Genomic DNA, 25,555 nt, shown 5'->3' with positions numbered 1-25,555 from the left:
CTGAGGCTTCAGGGTCCCACCTTTAGAGTGTTAGAGTTTTCAGAGTTCAGCTGTCAGGGGTTTCTCTTCTAGTTGCATACCACAGTAGACATGACATGATCTGATCCCATTTGTACCCATGGCTTTGCTGATGTTTCCCAAATCAAAAACTCTCTCTTGAACTGTGCATTCATATATCCACATATTATATTTCTTCATTGGATCTCAAAGGTAGTTTAAAATCATCTTGTAGAAAAATAGCCTTCTTATCCTAATCCCAATCCCTGTTCACATTCCATGTTCTCTATCTCAGTAAATGCACTGCCATGTACACTGGAGCTCATAACTGAATCCTCAGGAAAAAACTTAACTTCTATCTCACCCTGTACAACCTATAAACTACCAGTTCCTATAGATTCTAAAACCTAAAGATTTCTAAAATCCTACCAATTTTACCTTCCACCATAATGTTTTTGTTCTACTTGATACCACTAACTCTCACCCAAGTTACTACAATAGCCTTTCAAATGAGTTTCTTCTCCTTTTTTGCTCATTCATTCTTTATAATGCAACAGAAAGACAAGTTAAATGTAAATTATAATATTTTTCTGTTTGGTATAAACATTTCAATGGATCTTTATGGGCTTCAGTATAATTTTTATACTCAGTAGGCTTAAAGTACCCTGCATGAACTGAATTATTGTTACCCCTCCAGCAACTCTTCCCATCTGTTCTGTAACACCTAGGCTCTGTCCTAGAAGCATAACAGATTATTTTCTATTCTTTAAATGGGTATTCTTTTATCTTTGGGTTTTTGCACATAGTTTTGTTTTTATTATTTTTTTCTCATTCAGTTAACTCCTATTTCAGATCTCAACTTAGATTTGGGGTTTCAACTGGGTAAAAAGCTTTTGCACAGCAAAGGAAACAATCAGCAAAACAAAAAGTCAATGCATAATGTGAGAAGATATTTGCAAATAACATATCAGATAAAGGGTTAGTATCCAAAATCTATAAAGAACTTATCAACTCGACACCCAAAAAATAAAAAAAAAACATAGTCCAGAAATGGACAGAAGACATGAACAGATGTTTCTCCAAAGAAGACATACAAATGGCTAGCAGACACATGAAAAAATGCTCAAGGTCACTCATCATCAGGGAAACATAAATCAAAACCACCATAAGATGCCACCTCACACCAGTCAGAATGGCTAAAATGAACAACTTAGACAACAGATGTTGGCAAGGATGCAAAGAAAGAGGAGTCCTCTTATACTGTTGATGGGCACGCAAACTAGTACAGCCACTCTGGAAAAGAGTATGGAGATTCCTCAAAAAGTTAAAAATAGAACTACTCTATGACCCAGAAATTGCACTACTAGGTATTTACCCAAAAGACACAAAAATAGTGATTCAAAAGGGGCACATGCACCCCAATGTTTACAGCAGTAATGTCCATAATAGCCAAAATATGGAAAGAGCCCAGATGTTGATTGACAGGTGAATGGATAAAGATGTGGTGTGTGTGTGTGTGTGTGTGTGTGTGTGTGTGTGTGTGTATATATAAACAATGGAATATTACTCAGCCATCAAAAAGAATGAAATCTCGCCATTTACAATGATGTGGATGGAACTAGATCGTATTATGCTAAGTGAAATAAGTCAGAGAAAGACAAATACCATATGATTTTACTCATGTGGAATTTAAGAAACAAAACAGATGAACATAAGGGAAGGGAAGGAAAAATAAAATAAGATAAAAACAGAGAGGGAGACAAACCATAAGAGACTCTTAACTATAGAGAACAAACTGAGGGTTGCTGGAGGGGAGGTAGGTGGGGGAATGGGGTTATTGGGTGATGGGCATTAAGGAGGGCATTTGATGTAATGACCACTGGGTGCTATATGCAACTGATAAATCACTAAATACTACCCTGAAATTAATAATACACTATATGTTAACTAACTTGAAAGCTAACTTGAATTTAAATAAAACAAAAAATTGAAAAATAAAAACAAAACAAAAAGAGAAAAAAACATTTTATGAAAACTTACCTACAATTAATAAAAAAAACTCTTCCATTTCTTTGGCATAATTGGAATGCAAGTTTTTGATCTGGCTCTGCTGGAATTTTTGTTCTCTTTTCTTAAGGTTGCTTGAAACTTCATTTCCTGAAAAAAGTAAATCATAGAACAGTTCAATAGATAAGTTCTTAACTTTGTTACTAGCAAATAAAATGTCTTTTTGAAACAAAATTAACATAGGCCCATGACATCTTTGTCATAAGGAGTGAGCAGATAAAATATACTATCTAAAACAGTACAGATTTTCTGCTAGTATTTCAGAGGATATTTTATACTGGATAAAATTTGTTGGTTACATTTCATCCCCAAATGCCCACACTTCTTCCCATTTCATTTCTACATATCATCCTGCCTCACTGGGGAGTAGCTTCTAGGTGGGGGACAGGAAAAGCTGGAAGCAATATTTGAAATAGTTACCACAAATTTTTATCAAACATGGTTCTGTAAATCATATCTTCAAGATTAAGAGATTTATTTTTCAATAATAGTTTATACTACAGCATAGCTCCTAATCTTTTCCTGCAATTCCAAAATCTTAAAAAAAAAAAAAAAATTGTCTCCTAGGTTTGGTGTCAAAACTCATTTGGAAATAAAACTGACCTGAACTGACATGAGGACATTTTTAACTCTTCTAATCCCACTTAGTATGAATATTCATTCATATCACCATTGAAATCTTAATGAGTTTGTCTCCAGAGTGCTGCCCTGACCCCCCTGGAATTCCACATGGTATATCTAAATTCTGAACCATAACAGGCCCCAAGAATTTAGAAGAAAATACTGTGAACCTATAATTATTTTTCACATACTGCCACGAATAAGATATGCAACAGACGATATTCTTAGGTTTCAAGTTATAAGGAAACAGCTCAGATTAATTTAAGCTGAAAAGGGGATTCATAGGACAATACTTCAGTTGCATGTATGAATAGAGAAATACCCCAAATTATGGTAGTTTCAGTTTAATATAATTTCAATCAGGGAATGTAAGCAGTCAGAGCTAACTGTTGACTACTTTCCCTCACACTGCTCTACATGGAGAGAGACATGGCCTTTGGGAGCTCTTAGCTCTGATACTTTTATCAGAAAAGAAAGAGGCCTTTCTTTGCCAGACCCATACAGAAATATACTGGATAAAATATTCAATTAGTTTGCTGGGCTCACATGTAAACTCCTAGACCACTCTTCTTGGTCATGGAATGGGGATGAGGCCTTCATCATGTGCCCAACTGTGGGCAGTGCACCCGGCTGCCTCAATTTCTAGCTCCAACTTAACTTTATAGTTGAACCAGAGGAGGAAGTGTACCCTGAGGAAGGTTGGTTTTTAACTAGTAGATAAAAAGGTAAATGAACACCATAAGATGATTAACCAAGAACAAGAAATACATATAAAATGTTCATCAATCACCCTAAAAAAACTAGGGAGTAGCGAACATTTTTTTCACATTTCAAGATTTAAGTTTTTTAAATTAAAACTGAATATAACATGTCATTGCCTTTTAGGCAAAACCAACCCACTGAATCCTATTTTCTTCCTTTTAATACCTCAGAGCAGACTGGTTAAGTACTTTATGGTATTATGAGCCCATTACTTTATATTCTTGAGACCCTTCTCCACATACACTGATAAATGAACAAATATGTCATCTACTGTGCTAAAGAGTTTCTTTGAAAAACAAATCATTATCTGCCATGACACAGATATGGTATTTCAGCAATTAACAGTTTCAATGGCTTTGAAATATTTCAAGGATATGCATACCCAGTGGGTTTAATAAATCTAAATTTAAATATCAGTGCTTCAATGTGCTAATGAATATATTTTAATTGAAAGAAAAATGAAAAAAATTAATCCAAAAAACAAATGTAGGCACTTGGATTACATTTTTATCATAATTATTTCTGCTCTTTGTGAACTAAAGAAAATCAAACACAAGCAATTCATTTGTTAATAAATAATTCTGTATCAACGGGCTGCAGAAATACCAAAAACTGTCATTTAGGAATAATGAAATAGTGATAATTATGAAAAAAAATAAAATGACATAAAACTCTAGGAAGATTCTAAGATTTCTTTAGTTCACAAAGTTTTCTTCAACTACTCCACTCCCCCCTCTGGGTCTCCTAATTATTTGAGCCTTTATGACAGCTAATCCAACCATTAAAAATTTGCTCATTTTAACAATCTGACATTATCACCAAATCTAATATTAAATGCATGTTATACCTTCCATTTAACTGGTAAACTTATTAAGATAAACATATATACTTCATTATGTTTTCTTTTCAGTGCCTATTACCAAATGTACACACTAGGCATTAAACAATACTTGAAAATTGCACTGTTAAATTTTTTAAGAGTTAACAAGGCAACATTGGCTAATTAGTTTTAGACCTCGGTTAATTTATTTAACAATTTACATATGAGATTTTTGTCAACTGTAATGGACTATCAAATTTCCAAAATTCTTCATTGGTCTATATTCCAATGACATCCCTGTTAGATCAAATAGAGAAAATAATAACCTAAACACAATATAAATGTCTTTTCCAGGACTAAGACTGAGTTGATCACCTATCAACCATCATCAGCAAGTTGAAAGCATTACTGCCAACTCATACATGTGATGTAAAGACACTGTAATATTCTATTCTTTATCTTTGACTTAAACTTGGACAACATTTTGCAAAATGTTGTTTTTCTTCACTATATTCCTTAGCTGACATCAGGGCTATAGATCTAAAACATACCTGTAATTGTGTTTTTTTCTAACTTACAAGCTTTTTAGAATGGTCCAATGAGAACTGAAAAGTTCAAACTTCTCAGTAGGAAAATATCTTACCATATGTGTGTTACTATCTACTCACCAAACTCTCCTGACTTTGTAAACTGTGTAAACTGTGGTAACAATATCAAATATGTTCCTCTTCTCCAAATATTCTAATTATCTTTCCACTGTGGTATATACTTCTCTTTAAATATGTCTTTTTCCTTGTTTACCAATCTAAGTTCAAATACCGAGTTCAAGAATTAGTATACAGCAGTTTCTTTTAACTCATCTACAATAAAAATAAGAAAAATAAAAAATCATCCAAAAGTCCAACATTTAGAAATAACCATTTTTAAGAAATTGGTAACTGTCAACCCAAGTATCTTTCTGTGCAGATGTACCAGCCACTTGCATGATTCTTCTCAGATCTATTCCTTGTCCTTCCTCTGCATATTCGTTATTCTGATCACTGGGTTCTGATTAGGTTTTGCTATTATGGGAAATTGACAGGACTCTAGAGACTGGGCAGCTGAAGTGAGGTAGTTGTTTTTTTGTTTCTTTTGTTTTTTTTCCTGCTTTGAGCTACTTCTCTGGCAGTAGCTGAATTTCTCCATAGTCCCAGCTCACCCTGGATAGCCCTTCCATTTGTGGTTTTGGTTACTTTCATGTATACTCAACAATCCCACTGCATTCTGGACCCCAGTTTTGGGGCTGAGGTATCATCACTTCTATCATCTCCAACCAAAGGGTAGTACTGACTTCTTAGTACTGCTAATCTACGGGTTCCCTTAATGGCCCTTTACTTGTCTTTCAGCTCTTCAAACACATTTGCAACCTGTGCCCAATATTCATGCTGTTCCACAGGGCTAGCTGATATGAGTTCTGTTTCTCAGACTATATTCTGACTCAGACACAATACATGTAAGTAGAAGGACTGATCAATCAGGAAATTAAAAAAAAAACAATTTTTAAAATGTGATCATACAATTTATGCTATTTTAATAACTATTAAGTTGGATTTATTTAAAGGTAATAAACATTTGGAAATATTACTGAAAATTATTAGAATTTTTTGAGACCCCCCCCCCCCAGTTTAGTTCCTAGGGATAAAACCAGGGCTAGACTCTTGTTGTCTCAGTCCAAAATATTCCTGAGATTCTTCCTCTGCATTCTAAACAAGCTGAGGTTCTTACCAGGTGGTGTGTGTATGTCCATGCGTACGCACACGCATGTATTAATGTTGGTACTTTGTTATTGTATTGCCTATGTTATTATTATTGTTTGTTGTCAATTTAGATATTAGAAGGGAAAATTACGTATGGCAGCTTTATACTACTATTTCAACCTGAGATTCTCACTTCTATGCCATTTAATATTGGTATTTTCTCATTTTACTACAAGTTTATGTAGACTTGAATTATTTATAATTCGTCATTACAGGTCTGTAATTCCTAGCATATAATAGATTAGCAATACATGCTTGATGCACAAAAATGAATGAATGATTACATAAACATAATATATAGCCTCTAGAAGACTAGAAAGTTCTCAGTTCAACCAAACAGTCCTTATGCATAAAAGACACAAGAAATCAATCTGAAACTTGAAATATCTTTCTGTATACTTGGATGACATGAGTACCCTCTTCTTCTTCAACAGTGTGATGAGAAGAAATTTGGTATGTCTCTCACATTTTTTTGTTATTTTTACTATGGCTACAACAGTACAATTCTATTTCGCAGCTTCCTTCTTCAAAATAAAATGTAAATTCCCTTGGGAGAAAAAAAATTTGAGCTTAATTTTGAGTGAGAGTATAGCATCATTTTCTAAAAGTCAGTTCTGATGATAAAAGAGAAATAAAACCTGAGCAACTAAATATCTGATATGAGCAAAATATTGCTACCATACAATAGGAAAGACTACAATATAAAAAGATACTTCTTTTGCTTCATATTACTATTACTGTTACTATTAATATTACATATTCATAGACTCTAGCTCTCTCTAATTATTAATTCTGTTTGAAGTCTGATCATTCCTCAAGTACCAGAGCATCCTTTACATAGTGAATGAATATTTTCCTATTTATTTTTTTAAATCCTCAAGACATACTTCTTGGGTTTATTCTGAGTATTAAAAACTATACAGTTTATGGCACAGGACATAATAAATGATAATAATTTAATAAATAGTATACATTTATGTAATTATCACCATAATTAAATTGCCTCTATTATTTTTAAGATAAAATACAACATTTTTAACTTTCTTTGAATACCTTTCAAAATTTTATGCATCCCTACATCTCAAGGACAACTCAGATAATATCATCTGCCAGGCCCAGTCATGGTGAGTTACTTTCAATTCCCCAATTAAGCCAAGCGTTCTCTCATTTCTGGACTCCTGAATATGCTATTATTTCACCTTGCATATTTTCTTTTCTTTCTTCACTCAAAAGGAAAACTAAACAGGAAAAAAAAAAAAGTTTTCCCCATATAGAAAACTGGCCTGCCCCTCCCAAGCAGAGATCTCTATTTAAGATGAGAGTAAGAATAAATAGTATTAACATGAATGAAAGAGAACTTCCATTTCTGGTGGTAGGAGAGACTAAATACTCTGACATACTCTTCCATTGAAAATAATCTAAAAATACCATGCAATATATTGGGAAAAAAGAGTGATTTAAAATAAAACTCTGGAAGATGGGAACTTGATAAAGTAAGCAGGCATTTAAAATTTAATCCTAAATAAAGAAGATGATCAACCCTCTTATACAAGTGAGTTTTACTGAACATTTAAGGAACAATTTTAATTTTAAATAAGTGCTTCTGAGTATACAAAGGGAGACACACTTCCGATGTCATTTTATAGGACTAGTAAGTTTGACTTAATATCCACATCTGACAATGTCAGTATAAAAAATGGAAAATGGAATGTCAATCTCACTCATAAACAAAGATGTAAACCTCACCAAATAGACTCAGCTATTCACAAAACTTAATGAATCTATCCCAGAAATAAGAGGTTGCTTTTAACATTAGAAAAATGAAGTCCACCACATTTAAAAAGTCAAAGACCCTTTGATCACCTCAAACATGAAAAAAATAGCTCATTCATGAAAAAAAATTTAACTATGAACCAAATGAAACTTCCATAAATTGATCAGCTACAGCAAACAAAATACTTCATAGAGAAAAGAAGGTAACATTCACTTCAACGTAAGGGACAGAACAAGGCAGACTGCTACTACCCATTTTATTTGACATTGTACTAACGTTCTGATCAGCTCAGTAAGGAAAGAAAAATGAATACGGTTTTGCAACAGTTTTGAATTTTTTTGCAACAGAAAGAATCAAATATAGGTTTTATTACTTTCATATGATGATTATCTATGGCAAAAATAGATAATAAAATCTCCCAATAATTTTTACAATATCAGGTTTCTTGGAACAAGGTCAATATATAAAAATAAAACACATGTTATCCAGTAGCACTAAAATCTATGTAAGTATTTTACAGGGAAAAAAAAAGCAATGAAGCTTTCGTCATTCCCAGATGATTAAAATTGTTATGAATATCCTACAGGAGGTTGAAGAACTGCTTTTAAAAAATTAGTGTAGTAGTGACATATGGCAGTATTTCTGACTTCTACTCCTTTGCTTCCATTTCTTGTTTATGACTGATGCAGTGACTGAAATTCACCTGTAGTGCTACCTCCGCAGAGCATCTTTTTAAAAATTCTATTCAAAGCAGCTGTAACGATAGTGGTTTGTGTACACAGGTTTTTTGCCTAAAACATTGTTTTGTTTTCATTTATTAACAAGTTATTTACTCTTGAAATCAAATTTTCCTCAAAACACCTTTGCTTTAGGGGCTGGGGGAAAAAAGGTATTTAGTGTATTTCATTACTGAAACAGAATCTAGCAAATCCCCATTAATTTACACTTGTTAGCAAGGCTGCAGTTTTGTTCAGTAGCAAATAATGTAGTCTGTGAGATTTGTTTTAGTACTCATTTTTTCAAATCTTTTAACAATACATTTGCTGATACAATGCTGGCTTTTCATCATATAGTGTACTGTATTATATACTAGCAGGAAAAACATGTTGCCTAAAGTCACATTCTGCTTCTCTGCTATTAAGGAAGAAATCTCAGAAGAGTATTTTAATATTAATCAGTAAGTTTCGTAGAATTTTGAAAAGTACTTTAAATATCACTTGAATATTATAGAGGTTTATCCAGTCTTTTAGCAAGTCCTGTTTGCTCTACTTTTAAAATGTATCCAGAGCACTACACACAATAGCTGAAAGGTGGAAATAATGCATTGTCCATCAATTGATAAATGGTTAAATGAAATGTGGCTTATCCATATCATGGAATGTTATTCAGCTATAAAAAGCAATGATGGGGAAGCCTGGGTGATTCATTTGGTTAAGCGTCTGACTTGATTTCAGCTCAGGTCATGATCTCAGGGTGGTGAAATCGAGCCCCACATCAGGCTCCTCACTGAGCACGGAGCCTGCTTAAGATTTTCTCTCTCCCTCTTCCCCTCCCCCCACCCCTACTCTTGCTCTAGCTCTCTCTTCCTCTCTCTCTCTCTCTCAAAAAAAAGGAATGATGTTATTGATAAATACTACAACATGGGTGAATCTCAAAACAGTATGGTAAGGAAGCCAGGCAAAAACCAAACAAACAAAAGCCATCTATTGCATTATTCTATGTATATCAAGAGCCCAGAATAGGGAAATTCATAGAAGCAGAAAGCAGATTAGTGGTTCCTGGGTCTGGAGAGGAAGCAGATTAGAAGTGATTGTTTAATGCATATGGAGTTTCCCTCTGGAGTTCTGAAAATGCCTTAGAGCTAGGGAGAGGTGAACGTACTCGAAGGCCCAGAATTTCACATTTTAAAATGGTTGATTTTATGTTTGTGAATTTAACCTCAATTTTTTTTAAAAAAGCATAGTCAGATTATTTCCCATTACCTTCAACTCACCATCCTAGCCCACGATACTATCTTCTCTCCCCTAAAATTTTTGCAGTAACTGTCTAACTGGTTTTGCAGTGAGAGGGACACTGTAAAAATACAGGATCACTTCACTCTGGAATTCAAGCCTTTCCAAGAGTTTCCACACCTTTCAGAATAAAAGTCAAAATTTTCGTGGCACCGTCCAGACCCTATGTGATCAGACACTCTGTTGCTTCTCTGCCCTCACCTCATAACTTTGATACTGACCCCTGATATCTTCCCTTATTTCCTCTACTCCATCCGGAGAGGTTGATCACCTTTCTGTTCCTTGGCATGGAACCACCTGTTTCATTAGCTGTTGCTGCCTGGAAGCTCTTCTTCCAGATAGTCATTGTTCACTCTGGAGTTTCTTTCAGAAGTAACTTTTTCAGGGAGACCTTCTCTGGCCACCCTACAAATAGCCGCAACTCCTCTCCTCCTAATGGGTCTACCACTTCCCTACTTTATTTCAACTCCTAGCATTTATCATTATGGTATCTATATTTCGCCTATGTACCTGATTGTGCGTCCCCTCAATAATAAAACTCCATGAAAGCACCTTTTTATCTGTTTTTATCTCTGATATGAACAGTACCTAGCACATAGTGGATGTTCAATACCTATTTTTTTTAAGTAACAATTGAATGTATCTTTTGAAATATATTGCAATAGGGGCAGAAGTATTTAAGGAGACTAGGCTCACTGATCAGTAAATATAGCAAAAATTTCTTACCCTTATAAGAAACTGTAAATCTTTTGTTTTCAGTCAAGTTTGCTGTTTTGAAAATTCTACTCTAAACCATATCAAACATATCCTAATTTTATTCATGTCTACAGTTAATTCATTCTGTGCTTGACAATCCTGTTGCTATAGCAGTGTCAGCAGGAAAGAGCTGGTTGTAGTAAATTTTGTTGATGTTCATTTCCAGTTTCTGATCATTCTGGACTGAATTATAATGTTAAAAAGAATTAGCTAAGAATAATAACATGGCCAAAATTGATCAAAAATTGGTCTTAAGAAGATTATACAAAATATAAACTGTATAGATTCAAAGTATTACCATAAAATTGGCAGATCAAAAAACTACTTGTGATATATATTTTTTTGAATTGATGGTTAATTTAATACAACTCTGACACTGACTATGGTAGAAGTTTATATGCAAAGTGAATTTTAATTTGGAGTGTAATTGGCCTCGAGGTAAACAGCGTTATATTCTGGACCTTTTGAATTGGAAGAAAGGGTTTTGAGTCTCATTCCACCCTAGATAAGGAATGACACACATTTTCAGCATTTTAATGTGTGCAATAAGCATACATTTTATGAAGGACTGGTCATAGAAATCTAAATTACATAAGCATGACAGATGGCGGTGTCTTTGTTCACTGTAAATTTTATTTAAAATATGCAAAGACTCTAAATACCAGAAACAGTGTACAGTTGTCTCATAATGACTATGGGGCAGGGAAACTGCACAAATAATCAGAAATGCATAATAACCAGAAATCTTATCGGTACCACATTTGTAAACTACGATTTCATAAAATCCTACATTGGACTACCCAATACACAAAACTCTGGTATACTGCCTTCCTCCTGCGGGGTATGGTCCACGCATACAAGTTTAGGGGAAAGAGAAACAGTGAATTGAGATCATCCACAAACTGAGTAATTGAGAGTCCAGGCTGGTGGTGGGCTCTGTCTGAAGGTGCTTGTTTCTGACTCCCTTTCCACATTTCAGTGACCGCACTTTAGCAGCAGGGATATAAATGTTCCACACCATTCCCAGTAAAGCTAGCTGTGAGCCTTCAGAGCAGCATGACAAGTCCAATAGATTCTGTTTTTCAATGAAACCAAGCTAAAGGGTTCTGGCTTTAAGAAATGTGCTACGCATGTTCTCTAGTCAATATATTAAAAGCTGTAGGTATGATTATTCATTCAACATTAGTTTACACTGATCCAAATATAATTTTCTTCTCTCAATTTAGTAGTGCTTTATAAAACTGTCAATATAACATGTTCCTCCTGAGGATTTGACACTCTGTTATATAATCCATATTCTCTATTTTTCATAAGACATAAACATTTACTTGCAGTTAAGGGTCTAAAGCAGAAAAGGCAGCAAGGCGAATAATAAAAATGTAGACATTTCCATATCAATGATCTGAGTGATTTACAATTTGCAAATGAAGCAAAACTGCAAAAAAAATTTTTTTTTTTTCCTACTCTCTTTTCCCTTCTTTCTTAGGGGCCAGCACTATTTGTATTTTGTTTCACTAAAGTTTTCTCCTCTTCCTTGCTCCACTTGAAGCTTTAATCTTGTCAGAGCTCAAAAGCTAAACAAGGTTGACTCTGAAAATTTGAAAGAAACACGCTCAAAGACTGAGGAAGTTATAAAAAATTTTTTTGGCCGCAGACTTCCTGTTGTTGGAGTAGCTTTCACAAATGTTTAAGACAACTAACATTGCATTTATTTATTTATGTATTTGAAAGATTTTTTATTTTAAAGAGAGGTGGGGAGGGGCAGAGGAAGAGGGAGAATACCTGAGCAGATGCCACACTGAGCTGGGAGCCTGAAGTGGGGCTCTATTCCAGGACACTGAGATCATGACCAGAACTGAAATCAAGAGCTGGCCACCTAAGCAACTGAGCCACCCAGGCACCCCCTAACATTGTATTTATTACAACAACATTCTGCTCTAAATTTATATACTACTTTACCAACTTTATCGTAAACCTTAAAATATACAACTGAGAATAAAACCTTGTGTGGGATTTCCCTTGACACATCGATGGCAAAAAGGGATCATTCTCTTGTATCAATTATAATCCATTGACAGGTAATGGCGTTCTGGTATGCCAATTCCTGAGATTTTGAAGTCCAATCTGAATTCAGGAAGAAAGAGGGTCCTGATCCATGACAGACATGACAAGAACAGAAAATAAGAGTAGACTTCCAGGTCTAATTGGAAGTCCAATGAAGTGCAGGGTTAACTGTACTTATGCATACTGTCCTCTGTATAAAGGGTCACAGCTCAAGGAAATTAATGTATTTCCATTTCTTCCAATTTCTTCTTCTGGGAAATGGATTAATTTTTCAAGACACTTTTTTGGATGAATGGAAGTCAGGTAAAACACATTCAAGACACTGTTTGGAAAAAATCATCTTAATATGCCTATAATTTTTTTAAAGCCGGTATTTGTCCCCTATCTTTACCCATTTCCTTGCTTTTGAAATGTGTAGAACTCATATTTGTTAAATTGCTTATGTAATGTCCCAGGGAAATTAATTTCAGAATGTGGTCTTAATGTAAAACTCCTTCCCTATATGCCAAACTTTTGGTGGTATCTGAAATATGGAACGAGAACTCAACCCAAAGACATACAAAAAAATATCATAATTGTTGAAGCAGAATAATGAAGAGCATCTAAGAACCACAAACCTCCAAGATTCAGTTTCCTTATTAATGAAATGGAGATGATAATATCACAACTCATAGGACTGGTATGTGGATTAAGTAAAATAACCTTTATAAAGCAATTTTGTACATGTCTGGTACAATGTGAGCTTTCCTTAAATATTATGTATTATCTCTACTAAATGGTAAATTAATTGACTTTATTTTCACCATCTTATAATAGGTCTTCCTTAGGATTCATTCACACCCTTGACCCATTAAAGCTGCCAGCATTCTTGCCACTTGGCCTTTCTTTACTCTTGTCTGCTCTTTCTGTAACCATTTTCCTACTTCATTTAATGTGTTTTTAAAAACTTGCCTGCCTTGGGGAAATAACAGTCTAAGAAGTAGTTACTGCTTCTGTAGCCTACTTTCTACCCAAGACACATAGGATGCCAAGACCTTCTCAACAGGATGGAGGAAAAGTTAATTATTTTTCCTGGCACTCATCATTTTTTTTTCTCTGTTTTCCCTTTTGTTTCTCTCTGCCTTGACTACAGGCTTGCTTATGCTCCTCATATGCACATTCTCTATATCAGCGCCCTTAAATTCATCCACATTTCTATTATAAATCATTATTATAATGTGCTTATTTGCCTCTCCTTCCTCCCACCCAGCAGATTTACAAAGAAAAACTTTGTAAAAGAAAAACTGGGGCTCACAATTAGTATTTTCTGGACAGGGATGAGTAATTTTTTCTAGAGATCTTTGCAGATACAACCTATATTAACTATTTCTTGTTTCTTTTAACTTTAAAGCTGAATTTTCTATAATAGGTATCTACATCTTTAATACATACCAAACCCATATAAAATTAGAATAGATATATAACCTGTTCCTTATGGCAGTGCTTCTAAAAATATTTTGAGATAAAGGACTGGAGTTGTTTTCTTCCTAATCTATTCTACATCAGTATTCTATTAACATAAAAAATGAATAACTAGAACAATGAAATAAAGACACACAAAGTACGGGGCACGTGGGTGGCTCAGCCGTTAAGCATCTGCCTTTGGCTCAGGTCATGATCCCAGGGTCCTGGGATTGAGCCCCACATTGGGCTCCCTGCTCGGCGGGAAGCCTGCTTCTCCCTCTCACACTACCCTTGCTTGTGTTCCCTCTCTCACTGTCTCTCTCTGTCAAATAAATAAATAAAATCTTAAAAAAAAAAAAAAAGACACACAAAGTATAAGATGCAAATTTAATAAAATACATCAGATCATAGGAAAATAAAAATATAGGAAAAATGAAAGAATTATAAAATCTATATATGCTACAACTTTTCATTCCACAATCTTACTTGTACAAAAAGTTATGCTTGAAATAATGATCTCCCATATTAAATAACTATAAGCACACTTGGCACTTTTATCTATCAATAACTTGTTAATGTGGCAAATGGTTTTGTCTCTTCCTTGTTGGCTTATTAAATGTGGTTATTTAGGATAAAATGTATATATCTAAACTATTTTAATAATAGAACATAAAAGCAGTCTCATCAAGATATGCAAACAAGAGTAGAAAAAGATTTTAAAGCAGTTTCAGAAAGCTAAGCATATTCATCTTTAATGTTTATCCAAAGTGAAGCAAGAGATTCTATACTCTAAAATTCATTTTCAATTCTTCATCAGTAGCTAACTCAAATGTACTTTATCCTGTAAAGTTATACTTAAAATTCAATTATCTTTTGTTGAAATAAGTAGGTTCTGGATTTTATATACTTTTGAATTACAACTGACAAACTAGTCTTAAAACATTATATACTATGGAGGATGCAGCTCTCTTGACTGTCAATTGACCTTGTGAGGCCTACAATATATCAGTAGGTCTATACTCTGTTCAATATATGTAGCAAACTAAGTGCTTATTCTAGGTTCCGCATTTACCTTCTCACATGCTGATAACAAACAACATAGTACAGCACTCTCTACAGACCAGTGTCTTAATCCAGGCTGCTACAACAAAATGCCATAGATGGAGGTGGGGGTTCCTAAACAACAAACATTTATTGCCTCATGACCTCATTAATTCTATTTAACTCAAAAGGCTCTACCTCCAGATTCCATCATGTTCTGGAGTTAGAGCTTCAGCATATGAATTTGTGTGTTTGTGGGGGGGAAGGAGGATCATAAAAATTCAATCCATAGCACAAAATTTGCATAGCACTACCGAAAAGCTCTATCTTATCTTTTATAAACTTGGGCAAAACTAAATCTTATGACCTAGGTTTCATTTCCTAAATATAAGAAATTAATCAAGATTCAAGCTGCTTCGACTTTTAGATTTATTAAAAAAGAAAAATTGACACTCTACAGTGCCAGTGATCTCTCTAAAGGAAGAGTACTAAAAAAATACGGGAAAGAGTGCCATCAAATTATGTGGGATTTCATAAAGGGACAAATGGCAATTCAATAATAGTAGGGAACTTTAATACCCCAAAGAAAAACAATAAGGAAACATCAACCCTAAATGTCACTAATCCAGATGAACTTAACAGATACATACAGAACATTCCATTCAAAGGCAAAATAACACATAATCTTCTCAAGTGCATGTGGAACATTCTCCAGAATAGGTCTTCAAGAAACTTAAGAAAAGTTTCAAGTAAACAAACTTTACATCTCAATGAGGAACTAGAAAAAGAACAGATAAATCCCCAATTGAGTAGAAGGATGTAAACAACAAAGACTAGAGCAGAAATAGAGCTAAGTAGCCAAAGCAATCTTGAAAAAGAAGAATGAACACATACTCACTGATTTCAAACTATATTATATAGCCATAGTAATCAAAACGGTGTGACACTGGCATAAAAAATGGACACACAGATCAATGGAATAGAACAGAGAGCCTAGAAATAAACCATGCATACATGGTTAATTAATTTATCACAAAGGAACAAAGAATATATAACAAGGAAAGGACTATCTCTTCAATAAATGTTGGAAAAATTGGACAGCCACATGCCAAAGAGTGAAACTGCACCACTAATTCAAAATAGCTTTAAGGCTTGAATGTAGGACCAGAAACCATAAAACTCCTAGAAGATAACATAGTTACGCAGTAAGCAACTTGACACTGGTCTCTTGCAATGATTTTCTGGACTTGACACCAAAAGTAAAAGCAACAAAAGCAAAAAATAAACAAGTGATACTACATCAAACTATAAACTTCAACACAACAAAGAAAGCCATCAACAAAATGAAATGGTAACCTACTGAATGGCAGAGAATATTTTCAAATCATATATCTGATAAAAAGTTGATATGCAGAACATAGAGAAAACTCACAAAACTCAATAGCAAAAAACCAACAGTTGGATTTTAAAAATGCACACAGGATCTTAACAGACATTTTACCAAAGAAGACATACAAATGGCCAACAGACATATGAAAAGAAGCTCAACAACACTAATCATCAGGGCAATGCAAATCAAAACCACAGTGAGATACCACCTCATACCTGCCAGAATGGCTACTATCAAAAAAAAATAACAAGTGTTGGTGAAGATGTGGAGAAAAAGGACCCCTTTTGTGCAGTTGGGGGAAATATAAATTGTTTCAGGCACTATGGAAAACATTGTGGAGTTTTCTAAAAAAATTAAAAATAGAATTACCATATAATCCAGCAATTCCACTTCTGGGTATTTATTTGAAGAAAACAAAAACACTAACACAAAAAGATGCATGAACATCCATGTTCATTATGGCATTATCTACAATAGCCAAGATATGAAAACAACTTAAGTGCCCACTTATAGATGAATGGATTTTAAAAACTGTGGTATATATGTATAATGGAATATTACTGAGCCATAAAAAGAAGGAAATTTTGCCATTCATGACAACATAGATGTATAGGTGTATATGTAATACTAAGGTGTATACATATACATATACATAGGTGTATAACATAATACTAAGTGAAATAAGTCAGAGAAAGAAGACAAATACTGTATGACCCCACTAGTTATGTACAAAATAAAACAAACAAGCAATAAAACAAGGTTCACAAATACAGAGAACAGATCAGTGCTTGCCAGAGGCAGGGATGTTGGGGTAGATGAAACAGGTGAATGGAATCAAGTATAAACTTCCAGGTATAAAAAAAAATAAGTCATGGGAATGTAATGTACAGCATGGTGACTACAACTAATAAGACTGTATTGCATATTTGAAAGTTCCTAAGAGAATCTTAAAATTTCTCATCAAATGAACAAAAAATTCTTTTTGGAGATGTTAATTAGACTTAACATGGTGATCACTGCATAATAAATACAAATACTGAATCATTATGTTACATCTTAAATTAATACAATGCATATCAATTATATCTCAGAAATAATGTGTAATTTCAAAATTATATTACAAGACTATGCATATTAAACCACAACAATAAATTATTCTAAATAATTTAAAAATGCAAAAAAAAATCTAAGAAATTTGATTAAACAAGTCAGGTTTGTTCCTCAAATACTATAAGAAGCAATTTTTTTTTAAAGATTTTATTTATTTATTTGACAGAGAGAGAGAGACAGCCAGCGAGAGAGGGAACACAAGCAGGGGGAGTGGGAGAGGAAGAAGCAGGCTCATAGCGGAGGAGCCTGATGTGGGGCTCGATCCCATAACGCCGGGATCACACCCTGAGCCGAAGGCAGATGCTTAACCGCTGTGCCACCCAGGCGCCCCAAGAAGCAATTTTTTAAAAAAAGATTTTATTTATTTATCTATCTATCTATCTATCTATCTATCTATCTATCTATCTAGAGAGTGCAAGTGCACATGAGCAGGGATGGGGTGGGTGGGAGGAGTAGGGGGGAGGTTGGAGAGGAGAGAAGAGGGAGAGGGAGGGGCAGAATCCCAAGCATATTCCATGCTGAGTGCAGAGCCTGACACAGGACTCCATCTCATCACCCCAAGATCAGGACCTGAGCTGAAATCAAAAGCCAAACACTTAACTGACTACGCCACCCAGGTGCTCTATAAGAACCAATTTTTAAAATACTGGAAGTTCAAAAGCAGTTTTTTTTCAGCTTTCCTGTTTAAAAGAAAAACAAATTATCAACGTTTATGTTTATAAAAACAATTACAAGTAAAAATATAAAGCAAAGGGGTATAAGGGCTATAGAAATTTTATCAGACAAAACTTGAAGGAAATTGTATGTGAAAGAAGTTTGCTTTTAAGGTCCCAAACTGGAAAGTAGAAGCAAGCCATAAGGAATTATGTTACTTTTGAAAAGGCAAAACTTTTGTTTATCATACCACTTCTAAAAAGTTTTGACTTTTTTCTACATGTGCTGTTACCCTACACAGATGATATTCTATAATGGTAACAATGCTTCCAATATTCATCAATGCCAAACGAAATATCATTTCCCTCTACAGTGAATAATTTAGGAGAGGTCAAATAACTCAGACCTAGCTAACAGAGAATGAGGAAAGTTTGCTATAAAAGAGCTCCTCAGAAACATTACGCACCTCTGTATAAGAGACACAAAGAATAGTTGATTCCTACATTTCAGGACATGGACATTTTTGTATGTGATTTCTGGAACTGCTAAAACTGAATATATTTCCACCAATCTGGCATTAAAGCTAAACAATGGAGTAAATCAAACTAAGAAAATTATAACAAACAAGACAACGAGAGTTTTGATGTAGTGTACTTGGAGTCTGCCCTGTCTACAGACTTTTTGTAGAAAGAGATAATTCAAATCTCATACAAATTAGACATTCTTATGACTTGAAGTTGAAGCCACCTCGAATGATATCTATGCTTCTGGATGAATAGTCATTTACCCTTCCAGTTTATAAACCTACTTATTATAGGAAGTATTGCTATTTATGGGTACTAATTCTTCTCTGTAAGTATGAGACTGAGAAAAGAGCAATTAAACTACCTGGATCAATTACAGTTTGTTTGAAAGTCCAGAATCTACGGGATTGTTTTAACTGTTTTCTGTTCCCAACGCTGCAAATAGCAGATCAATTCATTAGTGTCTGTAAAAGACAGACTATTAGAAGAAAATGGTAAGCTACCGGCCTGATACTTCATTCTCACAATTTAATTTTCTTATTTGGTCAGAATCAAGAGTAGAGTTCTAGACAAAGGGAGGAGTTAAGTTGTCGGGAGTGGTAGGGGGACCCTGAGCTTGCCTCATCCCTTGAAAACAGCTCAGTCAACATCAAATCATTTTGAATAACAAGGAAATCGATCTGAGGATTAAGAAAACAATCTGCACAACTGGAGGGAGAGAACATGGCAGAAGTGAGGTTCAAAGCCTTGAATTGGGGGGGGGGAGGAATCCATGGTGCTACAAAGGGGAGGGAACCCTTTTGGCCAAGCAGTCAGGTAAAGAGCAAGAAAGCAGGAGACAGAGCAGCACATAGGTTTAGCTCAATACTCCTCGGTACGGGGATCCCCTGGGTGGCACTGGGAGAGATTACTCCCCTTGCTGGAGTACACATTTGGAAGACGGTATTTTGCTTTTCCAAGGACAAAGGACCTGTGGGGAGCCACTGAGCAGCAGTTCAGTAGGAGGGGACAGAGGCATGCTCAGAGGGTAGATAACCTGGTTGCAGTTTTCCCTGTGCATTACAATAGGCTCTGGCCACTGAAAGCACACTGTGAGACTGATTTTCTGGGTCAGAACCATGCTGGTGCACCTCGAGGCTCTACTCTAGGGGAGTGGAGTTGGTGACACCCTGCCTTGCTGAGCCCTTTAAGATTTGGAGTTTTGAATCCCAGCTGCAGGTGAGAGATAAACACAGGAGAACTGTGGCTCTGGATGTGCCAACGGCCAGGCACAGACAGGTTAAGTGCAGGGATCTGACAAAAGCCTGGGGCACAGGAGAGGAATTGTTTGCTTTTTTGTGAGGGCCTCCTGGAGAGCAGCAGCTGAGAGTTCCCCATGACAAGATGGCAGGGTGATGCCATCTTCCACAAAACATCCCTCCCCACCCACCAGCACAGACTTCAGAAAAATACAGTGCCTCCAGTGGAGGCAGGAGTCACCTACACCAAACCTGCCCCCTTGCACATGGCACAGGCATCTTTACAAGGGCAGGTCTGACTGTGAACCAGTGAGGGCCTCTCCCTCAGACCAACACAGGACCTCTGCACATAACAAGTCTACTGATCACAGAGTACTCCAAAACATCAGCTTCAGTTCTGGTGGAAATAAGACCAGGCTTGCTTTTGTTTAATTCTTAAAATTTTTTAAATTTCTTAAAAATTTTAATTTTTATATGCTTTTTTTCTTTTCTTCCTTAGTATCAGGCTTAGGTTTCTGTTCACTTGTTGGTTTGTTTGTTGCCTTTGTCACCTTTGTCTTATTTTTTGGATCATGCTGCTTTTTTTTTTTTTTCCTGTTTTTCTTCCTTCTTTCTTTCTTATTCTTTGGAATCAGGCTTATAGTTTTTTGTTTGTCTGTTTGTTTGCCTTTTTGTTCCTTTTCCTTTTCTCTTTTCTTGGGTCAGGCTCCCCCCGCACCACCAGACTTATTTTAACAAACAAATCAAAGCACACCTAGTTAAAGATCCAAACACTCCTCACTGTAAGCAAGGGAAAACTCTGTAGAGGACTGACCTGCGGGGAGGAGCAGCCAAAATACAACAGGTGAGTGCACACAGTATATACCAGAAATACTTCCTGAACTGCCAGGCCCTGGACAGTGCATGACCCCTTCTTAATACAGTATTAATTTCAGGAACAGAAAACATAATATGTTTGCATAACATGCAAAAACAGAAACCTACACATAATGACAAGATGGAGGAATTCTCCCCAAAAGAAAGATCAAGAGGAAATCACAGCCAGGGATTTGCTCAAAACAGATATAAGCAATATATCCAAACGAGAATTTAGAACAGTCATAAGAATACTAGCTGGCTTGAAAGAAGCATAGAAGACACCAGAGAAACCCTGGCTGTACAGATAAAAGACCTAAAAACTAGCTGGGTGGGGAAAAAAAGACAAAAAACCACCTATAACTCAGATACAAAACCAACCAGATGTAATCACAATGAGGGTGGAAGAAGCAGAGGATCAAATAGGTGGTAGAGAAGATAAAATTATGGAAAATAATGAAGCTGAAAAGATAAGGGAAAGAAAACTATTACAGAATGAATGTAGACTTACGGAACTCCACAATTCCACAAAGCACAACAATATTCCCATCATAAGAGTTCCAGAAGAAGAAAAGCAGGAAAAAGGGGCAGAAGTTCTGTTTGAACAAATTATAGCTGAAAATGTCCCTAACCTGCAGAAAGAAACAGGCATTCAAGTCCAAGAGGCACAGAGAACTCCCTCTTGAAATCAACAAAAACAGTCAACACCAAGACACATCATAGTGAAACTTGCAAAATACAAAGATAAAGAGAGAATTCTACAAGCAGTGAGGGACAAAAGGTACTTAACCTACAATGGTAGACACATAAGGTTAGCAGTAGACTGGTCCAGAGAGCAGCCAGAAAAAAAAAACAAAAAAAACCCCAAAACAACAACAACAACAACAACAACAACAACAACAAAACAGCATGATATATTCAACATGCTAAATGGGAAAAATATACAGCCAAGAATATTTTATCCAGCAAGGCCGTCATTCAGAATAGAAGGAAAGATAAAGAGTTTCTAAGACAAGAAAAACTAAAGGAATTCATGAACACTACACCAGCTCTGCAAGAACTATTAAAGGGGACCCTTTGAATGGTAAAGAAAGATCAAAAGAAACAAAGACAATTTACAGGAGCAGTGACTTTACAGGTAATACAATGACACTAAATTCATACCTATCAATAATTACTCTGAATGTAAATGGACTCAATGCTCCAATCAAAGACACAGGGTACCAGAATGGATTAAAAAAACTAAGACCCATTGATATGTTACTTATAAGAGACTCATTTTAGACCCAAAGACACTTCCAGATTGAAAGTGAGGGGATGGAGAACCATCTATCATGCTAATGGACATCAAAAGAAAGCTGGAGTAGCCATACTTATATCAGACAAAATATATTTTAAATTAAAGACTGTAATAAGAGATGAAGAAGGGCACTATATCATTATAAAGGGGTCTATCCAACAAGAAGATCTAACAATTGTAAATATTCGTGCCCCCAACTTGGGAGCAGACAAATATATAAATCAATTAATAACAAACTTAAAGAAAGTCATTGATAATAATACAGTAATAGTATGGGACTTTAACACTCCACTCACAGCAATGGACAGATCATCAAGGCAGAAGATCAATAAGGAGACAATGACTTTGAATGACACGCTGGACCATATAGACTTAATAGGCATATTCAGAGCTTCCATCCTAAAGCAGCAGAATACACATTCTTTTTGAGTGCACATAGAACATTCTCCAGAACATATCACATACTTGGTCGCAAATCAATTCTCAACCAGTACAAAAAGACTGAGATGATACCATGCATATTTTCAGACCACAATGCTATGAAACTCGAAGTTAACCACAAGAAAAAAATTGGAAAGACCACACATACATGGAAGATAAAGAACATCCTAATAAAGAATGACTGGGAAAATGAACCAGGAGATTAAAGAGGAAATAATAAAATATAAGGAAGCAAATGCAAATGAAAACATAATAGTCCAAAACCTTTGGTATAGAAAAGGTAGTCATTAAAGGGAAGTACATAGCTATACAGGCCTTCCTCAAGAAGCAAGAGAAGTTTCAAATACACAACCTAACCTTACATCTAAAGGAGCTGGTAAAAGAATAGCAAATAAAGCCTAAAACAAGTGGAATAAGGGAAACCATTAAGATTAGAGCAGAAATATATGATACAGACATTTAAAAAGAAAAACATTAGAACAGATCCACAAAACTAGGAGCTGGTTCTTTGAAAGAACTAATAAAACTGATAAACCCCTAGCCAGACTTAACAAAAAGAAAAAAGAAAGACCCAAATAAATAAAATAACAAATGAAAGAGGAGAGATGACAATCAACACTGAAAAAATACAAACAATTGTAAGAGAATACTGTGAATACTGATATACCAACAAACTGGGCAACCTGGAAGAAATGGGTAGATTCCTAGAAACATATAAACTATCAAAACTGAAACAAAAAGAAATAGAAAATTTGAACAGACCCATAACCAGCAAAGAAATTGAATCAGCAATCAAAATCTCCCAACAAATACGAGTTCAGGGCCAGATGGCTTCCCAGGGGGAATTCTACCAAACATTTAAAGGAGAATTAATACCTATTCTTTTGAAGCTGTTCCAAAAAATAGAAATGGAAGCAAAACTTCCAAGCTCATTTTATGAGGCCAGTATTACTTTGATTCCAAATCTAGACAAAGAACCGCTAAGAAGGAAAATTACAGACCAATATCCCTACTGAACATTGATGCAAATATTCTTAACAAGATACTAGTTAATCAAATCCAACAGTACATTAAAAGGATTATTCACCATGATCAAGTGGGATTTATTTCTGGTTGCAGGGGTAGTTCAATATCTGCAAATCAATTAACGTGATATGCCACATCAACAAAAGAAAGGATAAAAGCCATATGATCCTCTCAATAGATCCAGAAAAAGCATGTGACAAAATACAGCATCCTTTCTTGATAAAAACTCTCCAGAAAGTAGGGATAGAAGGAACATACCTCAACATCATAAAGGGCATATACGAAAGACCCCCAGCTAACAACATCCTTAATGGGGAAAAATAGAGCTTTTCCCCTAAGGTCAGGAACATGACAGGGATGTCCACTCTCACCACTGTTGATCAACACAGTACTAGAAGTCCTAGCCTCAGCAATCAGACAACAAAAAGGAATAAAAAGCATCCAAATCAGCAAAGAAGAAGTCAACTTTTCACTCCTGGCAGATGACATGATATTCTATGCAAAAACCCAAAAGACTCCACCAAAAAATTGCTCAAACTGATACATGAATTTTCAGGGAAGTTGCAAGATATGAAATCAATATACAGAAATCTGTTGCATTTCTATACACAAATAATAAAGCAGCAGAAAGAGAAATCAAGGAATTAATCCTATTTATAATTGCACGAAAAATCATAAGATACCTAGGAATAAACCTAACCAAGAGGTAACAGATTTGTATGCTGAAAATGATAGAACATTCATGAAAGAAATTGAAGACAACACAATGAAATGGAAAAAACATTCCATGCCCTTGGATTAGAAGAACAAATATTGTTCGACTATCTATACTACTGAAAGCAATCTATACTTTCAATACAATTCCGATCAAAATAACACCAGCATTTTTCACAGAGCTAGAACAAACAATTCTAAAATTTGTATGGAACCATAAAAGACCTGAAGAGTCAAAGAAATGTTAAAAAGAAAAGCAAAGCAGGAGGCATCACAATTCTGGACTTCAAGCTGTATTACAAAAAGCTATAATCATCAAGACAGTATGGTATTGGCACAAAAACAGACACATAGAGCAATGGAACAGAATTCAGATCCCAGAAATGGACCCAAAACCGTATGGCCAACTAATCTTCAATGAAGCAGAAAAGAATATCCAATGGAAAAAAGACAGTCTTCTTCAACAAATGGTGTTGGGAAACCGGACAGTGACGTGAAACTGGACCACTATCATACACATAAATAAACTCAAAATTGAAGGCAGGAAATCATCAAAATCCAGAGGAGAAAGAAGGCAGTAACCTCTTTGATTTCAGCCACAGCAACTTCTTACTAGATACATCTCCAGAGGCAAGGGAAACAAAAGCAAAAATGAACTATTGGGACTACATCAAGATAAAAAGCTTCTGTACAGTGAAGGAAAGAATCAATAAAACTAAAAGGCAACCAACAGAATGGGAGAAGATATTTGCAAATGACATATCAGATAAAGGTTTAGTATCCAAAATCTATAAAGAATTTATCAAACTCAATACCCCAAAAACAAATAATCCAGTTAAGAAATGGGCAGAAGACATGAATAGACACTTTTCCAAAGATGTCCAGATGGCTAACAGACACATGAAAAGATGCTCAACATCACTCAACATTAGTGAAATACAAATCAAAACCTCAGTGAGATATCACCTCACACCAGTCAGAATGGCTAAAATTAACAACGCAGGAAACAACAGATGTTGGTAAGTTTATAGAGAAAGGGGAACCCTTTTGCACTGTTGGTGGAATGAAAACTAATGCTGCCACTCTGAAAAACAGTATGGAGATTCCTCAAAAAGTTAAAAACAGGAACTACTGCAACCCAGCAATTGCA

The 25,555-nt window shown here is 35.2% G+C and overlaps 1 long non-coding RNA gene across 1 annotated transcript in view; it reads right to left on the bottom strand.

The window, feature by feature from the left end:
- Window positions 1-25,555, bottom strand: part of LOC123799403 (uncharacterized) — a 296,779-nt gene that overhangs the window by 125,758 nt on the left and 145,466 nt on the right. Inside the window, exon 4 of the long non-coding RNA XR_006781607.2 lies at window positions 2,038-2,154. This is a non-coding gene — a long non-coding RNA (uncharacterized LOC123799403). The remainder of the gene's footprint in view (window positions 1-2,037; window positions 2,155-25,555) is intronic.

This window comes from Ursus americanus, chromosome 27, assembly GCF_024610735.1.
Source record: "Ursus americanus isolate L20-20 chromosome 27, mUrsAme1.1.p, whole genome shotgun sequence".
Classification (NCBI taxonomy): Eukaryota; Metazoa; Chordata; class Mammalia; order Carnivora; family Ursidae; genus Ursus; species Ursus americanus.
This window is presented reverse-complemented; position numbering and strand designations above follow the sequence as displayed.